Source organism: Nicotiana sylvestris, chromosome 3, assembly GCF_000393655.2.
Source record: "Nicotiana sylvestris chromosome 3, ASM39365v2, whole genome shotgun sequence".
Lineage (NCBI taxonomy): Eukaryota > Viridiplantae > Streptophyta > Magnoliopsida > Solanales > Solanaceae > Nicotiana > Nicotiana sylvestris.
This window is the reverse complement of record NC_091059.1, coordinates 170724431-170730122: the sequence shown is the minus strand read 5'-3', so window position 1 is coordinate 170730122 and position 5692 is coordinate 170724431. Positions and strand designations below refer to the sequence as shown.

At 39.6% G+C, this 5692-nt stretch overlaps 1 pseudogene; it reads left to right on the top strand.

The window, feature by feature from the left end:
• The first annotated feature begins 248 nt into the window (after positions 1-248).
• On the top strand, positions 249-3627 carry LOC104212967 (protein SIEVE ELEMENT OCCLUSION B-like; annotated as a pseudogene).
• Positions 3628-5692: the final 2065 nt, after the last annotated feature.

Sequence of the window (5692 nt, the reverse complement as noted above, 5' to 3'; positions counted from 1 at the left end):
CTTCCCATATTAGTAAATCTTTTGTATTTGTGCCTTTCGTTTGCCAGAAAGTTGGCACATGCCTTCGTCCGGATATATTTAATAATTGGCTTACAAGCAAGCCTCTTACAGGCTTACAAGCAAGGTACTCGATTCATTTACATTTTGCCTCCCCCTTAATTTATTCCCATATTCTTTCTCCTCACTATATATACCTTGCATGCATGCATGCTTCACTATTGTAATTTCTTCTTCAAAGGCCAAATTAAAAACCAGGAAAATGGGTGCTTTGGTGCCATCTGCTCGTCATGGTAGTAAGCCTTCGCCGCCAATGTCTGATGATCATGCTATGTCCAAAAAAATTCTTGATACTCACAATCCTGATGGTCGCGAAGTTGATGTTAAAATCATCCTCCATGTCGTCGAGGAGATTTTTCAACATGCTTACCCTCAGTGGCGAAGCAAGGAATTTACTCAAGAGTATTCAAACTTGAAAGAAGTGAAAAAAATCTCCGAGAAAGAGTGTTCAATATATATTATATACCTCTAAAATGTAATATTTTACTTATATACGCAGTGTAATTTTCCGACGAAGGGCTTTACAACATGTAGCTTCGCCCATGCTTACCCTGCTCGCATTGACGGCGTGCTACATGTAACATTTAGTTTTTCTTAGCTTGATTACATGATATATAATCTAATTTTCTAAACACATTTCTTGTCAAAACAACGACGTTTTGTTTTCTTAACTTTTGATTGCAATGCTATATGTTTTCAGGGCACTAGTCAGCCTCATCAAGCCAACATTGAAGCATTGAAGTTAGAAGAAAAGGCATCACTTGCCTTTGATATCATACACAGAGTCTCTTGCGAGGTTGACTAATCTTCCGTGTGTCCACACACTTTTCTTTTTATTAGATTGTTCTTTTTGGCTATAACACGTTTGTCTTTACAAAATGTAATTGCAGTTGACATGCAAGTGCTCAGGAGGAGGGGATACTCATTCAACAACAATGGCAATTTTAGCTATGCTCTCTGGCTACCAATGGGACGCAAAACTAGTGCTATCTTTAGCAGCATTAGCCATTACCTATGGTGAATTCTGGCTGGTGGCTCAGATGTTTGCTACTCATCCCTTGGCAAAATCTGTGGCTCTCTTGAAACAGCTACAAGATACTATGGAGCACCATGCTTCCCTCAAGTCGCGATTTGATGCCATGAACGAACTTATCGAGGCCATTTTGGAAGTAACAAAATGTATAATTGAGTTCAAGAGGCTTCCTTCTCAGTACATCTCTGAAGATCAACCACCTCTGTCTATTGCTATTTCCCACATTCCTACTGCTGTTTATTGGACCATTAAAAGTATTGTTGCTTGTGCTTCTCAACTTTCTAGCCTTCTTGGAATGAACTACGAGTAAGTCCCTCCGTTAAACCACAATATTTCTTTTCTTTTTTTGTGTACGAATTTAATTTGGTTCAATTGGAAGTAACATTACTACATGCAAACAAATGGAATATGCAGGATGATAGCAGCTACCACATCAGACACATGGGAAAAGTCAAGCTCCATTCACAAGCTGAGAAACATAAGCGATCACCGCAGAGCTGAATTAGATCGTTGCTATCATCATATTCGTGAGTAGATGTAATCATCGAATCATAATAAAGTATCATACAAGAAAATGGAAGAGAAGTGACAGATTAAGATACATAATAAAGTATCTTAGTCAAACTGAAACTTCAAAATCCTTCACAAGGAATCAAGAAATCATCATAAAGTAATAAAATCATGATTTAAACTAGAATTTGAGCTAGTTCTTGTAATTTTCTATAAATACCATGCAGAGGAGAAGATGCACGTTGAGTACTATCAGATGCTGGTGCACCTCTTTGAGACAACTCAATTCGACAACATGAAGATAAACAGGGGAATGATTTATATCAAGGACGATTTACTCCCACTTGAAGTAGGAACCACTCACACGAGGGTACGTTCAAATTTTACTTGTTTTAACCTGAAAGAAAGATCATGTTTTTTCCTGTGTTAAAGAATATGTTTTCCCTGACTTCAGGCTAGTATTGAGGTCCTTAGAAGAAAGACTGTTCTGCTTCTGCTGTCTGATCTTGACGCCAGCCCTGAAGAGTTGTTAGTACTGTCTCATATATACAATGAATCAAGGGCAAGGCCAGAACTTCAATATGAAATAGTGTGGCTTCCGATTGTGGATCAATCAAGGGGATGGAATGAAGAGGCGGAAGTGAAATTTAAGGAGCTGCAAGCAATAATGCCGTGGTACACATTGCACCATCCTTCCTTGTTAGCGCCAGCAATTGTCAAGTTTGTCAAAGAAAGGTAACATTTCTCTAAGAAAATGATGCTTGTAACCTTGGATCCACAACAGGGTAAAGTGGCTTGTCCAAATGCTATTCACATGGCTTGGATTTGGGGAAATTTGGCCTATCCTTTCACTATTTCCAACGAGGAAGCTTTGTGGAGCGTGGAATCTTGGAATCTTGAGCTAGTCGTCGATGGCATAGATCAGAATTTAATTGAATGGGTAAGCTTACAACAAAAATGCCTTGCAATTTTATGTTTATACTCACATCCATGTACTGAAGGGGAGCCTCGGCGTAACTGGTAAAGTTGCTGCCATGTGACCACGAGGTCATGGGTTCGAGCATGACCTTAAAGGGAACCCGCGCATAAAGGGAACTTAGTGCACTGGGATGCCCTTTACTCACATCCATGCATGTACTAATTCAATAATGTGGCAATCAGATGACGAGTGGGAAGTTTATCTGTTTGTATGGAGGAGAAGACGTCGAATGGATCCGTAGTTTCACAAAATCAGCAAAAAGTGTAGGTCAGAGAGCTGGGATTGATCTACTAATGATGTATGTGGGGAAGATCAACAACGAGGAGCGAGTTCGAAGTATCAACAGTATGGTAACAGCAGAAAATCTGAGTTATTGTTTGGACTTAAGATCAGTTTGGTACTTTTGGACAAGAATAGAGAACATGTTTTACTCCAAAATGCAGCTCGGAAAGACAATCCAAGAAGATAAAATTATGCAAGAAGTGTTGACAATGCTGAGTTTTGATGGAAGTGATCAAGGGTGGGCACTGATAAGCAGAGGATCGTTCGAAATGGCACGAGCCAAAAGTCAGATAATCACCAAAACATTAGATGATTACACTGTTTGGGAGGAAGATGCTAGAGAAAAAGGATTTGTGCCCGCACTTAATGATTATTTCCTGCAATTGCACACTCCTCAGCACTGCAATCGCTTAGTTGTACCCGGACTTGATGATTATATTCCAAAAATGGTAGTGTGTGCAGAATGTGGAAAGCCAATGGAGAGGTATTTCATGTACCGTTGCTGCACTGATTGAGGGGTTGTCTCTATTCAATCTATTGCTTGTTATATAGTAATGTGGTTCCTTGGTTTCTATGCTAAGGAATTTTCATCTTTGTTGTCAAAAATAATAGTTGGTCTTAGTACCACCTTTCTTTTACTATATGTAAGTCATATGCTGTATACATTTGTCTGGCTGTCAAGAGATGTATTTGATCAGCTCTAGACTACTATTAAGTGTGCAATAATTTATAGGTAATGAAATCGAGGCACGTCTTTTTTAGTTAATTTGGTCTTTTTTCTAACTTCCGTTTAAGAGGCTTCTTCTGATGGGTTGTCATAAGTCATCGCTTTTATTCTATAAACGCATAATATATAAATTTGGCCTCGCAGGGCAAGTATGTCCTCCAACTTTAGATGTACACAAGCATGCATCTTAACTTGTGTAAAGTTGAACATGTAAATACAAATGCTGACGTGGCACACTGACATGGCACATACATTTTGGAAGTGTCTATTTAATCATTTTGCAAGTTGGAGTGTTCAATTGATAAAGTGAAGACAAACTGAGGTGTCTACATGTGAACACCCAAAGTTGGAGGGCATACTTGCCAGCAGAGGCCAAGTTTGATAGCATATTTATGTATTATACCTTTTATATCACATTGAAGTAAAATGCTTCATCAATATGATGGTAATGGATGGAACACATTAATACACATACAGGCGGCACAAGAACAAGAGAAATTACTTTGTTTTTCTTGACATCAAGTGATCGTGTGATTACATGACTATTGTTACGTGACGCCTTCCTGAGATTCCTTGGAAGGGCGACATAAGGCTAAGCAATTAATGTCAGTGCAGTTACTATCTGCCAACTGAGGTCCCTTTCGTACGCTAGACGAGATTGTCAGTGCCGTACGTGAAAATCAATGTCACCGGCAATTGAGAGAACAGAAATGAGAATTAAGAATGAAAGAAAGCTTGATTGCATTAATGAATAGTTGGCTTGGATAGATTCGCATATAATTTGTGCTCCCGCAATCGGGCTAGGACCTTCCGCAAGTGCTCCAGGTGTTCTTCCAGTGTTTGGCTATATACCACAATGTCATCCAAGTAGACCACCATGAATTCGTCAATGTACTCTCGGAAGTCTTGGTTCATCAGGGTGCAAAATGTGGCTGGAGCGTTAGTCAAGCTGAATGGCATAACCAAGAAGTCGTACGACCCGTATCTTGTCACATAGGTCATCTTGTGTTCATCACCCTCTACAATCCAAATTTGCCAATAACTCTTCAGGTATATTTTGAAGAACACCGTCGCACCACCTAGTCTATCGAATAAGTCTGCCATTAGAGGAATAGGGTACTTGTTCTTCATGGTAATTTTGTTTAGAGCCCGATAATCGGCATAGAGTCATAAGCTGCCATCATGTTTCTTTTGGAATAGCACAGGGGACCCATATAGGGAATTGGAGGGCACAAGGATCCCTGTGTCTAGCGTTTTCGTCAACTGTCTCCGAAGTTCAGTGAGTTTGGGTTGGGAGATTTTGTAAGGCGCTGTCACGCCCCCTTTTCCTCTCCTTTCGGATTAGTCAGGATTTTTGACATTATTGGGACAACTCGTTTCCTTTTGGGAAAAGGGATATAAGAAATTGAAGAGTCGCCACCTAACAAATTAAGGTGCGTTAGGGCACCTATTACGGGTCATTTACAACACTAATTATACAACCAGAGATTGGGTAAGGGCTTGAAGTTACTTCAAGGAGAAGGTGTTAGGCACCCCTTAAAGTCCACAATGGTGGGTCTCGGTTTAACTTACTTTGTGAATTAATCCGATGCAAATAAACAGTCTAAGCACGCATATGTAAAGGAACATTGGTGTTAATAGTTAAGCAGTCTAAGCACACATATGTAAAAGGATCATTGATTTTAAAAGTTAAGCAATCTAAGCACACATATGTAAAAAGATAAGGGGGGTCCTAAGTTGTTATCCTATAGGAACACATCTATGTAATGCTCGGTAATCACTCCTCAATGAGGGGCTACACATTGCGTTAACACACAAGTCATCATATTCTTTTCTACACATTATCCCACCCCTTAGTGGGTATTAAGTGAGTTTTACTTAACGAACTCTAAGCGTGTTGTTACCCGTCCCTTCCTTGTGCTACTGGAGGAGTTTGGGACCTCTAAATCTGGGCAGTTCTAGACAATCCTAATGTATTTAAAAGGTCAAAAATCCAGGCAACAATCAAATAATATGTAGGACCAGCAAATAGGGACAAAAAGAAATTAAAGGCTCATGTTTACCTCCGCACAGATACAACAAATAAACAGTATGTCTCAAACAC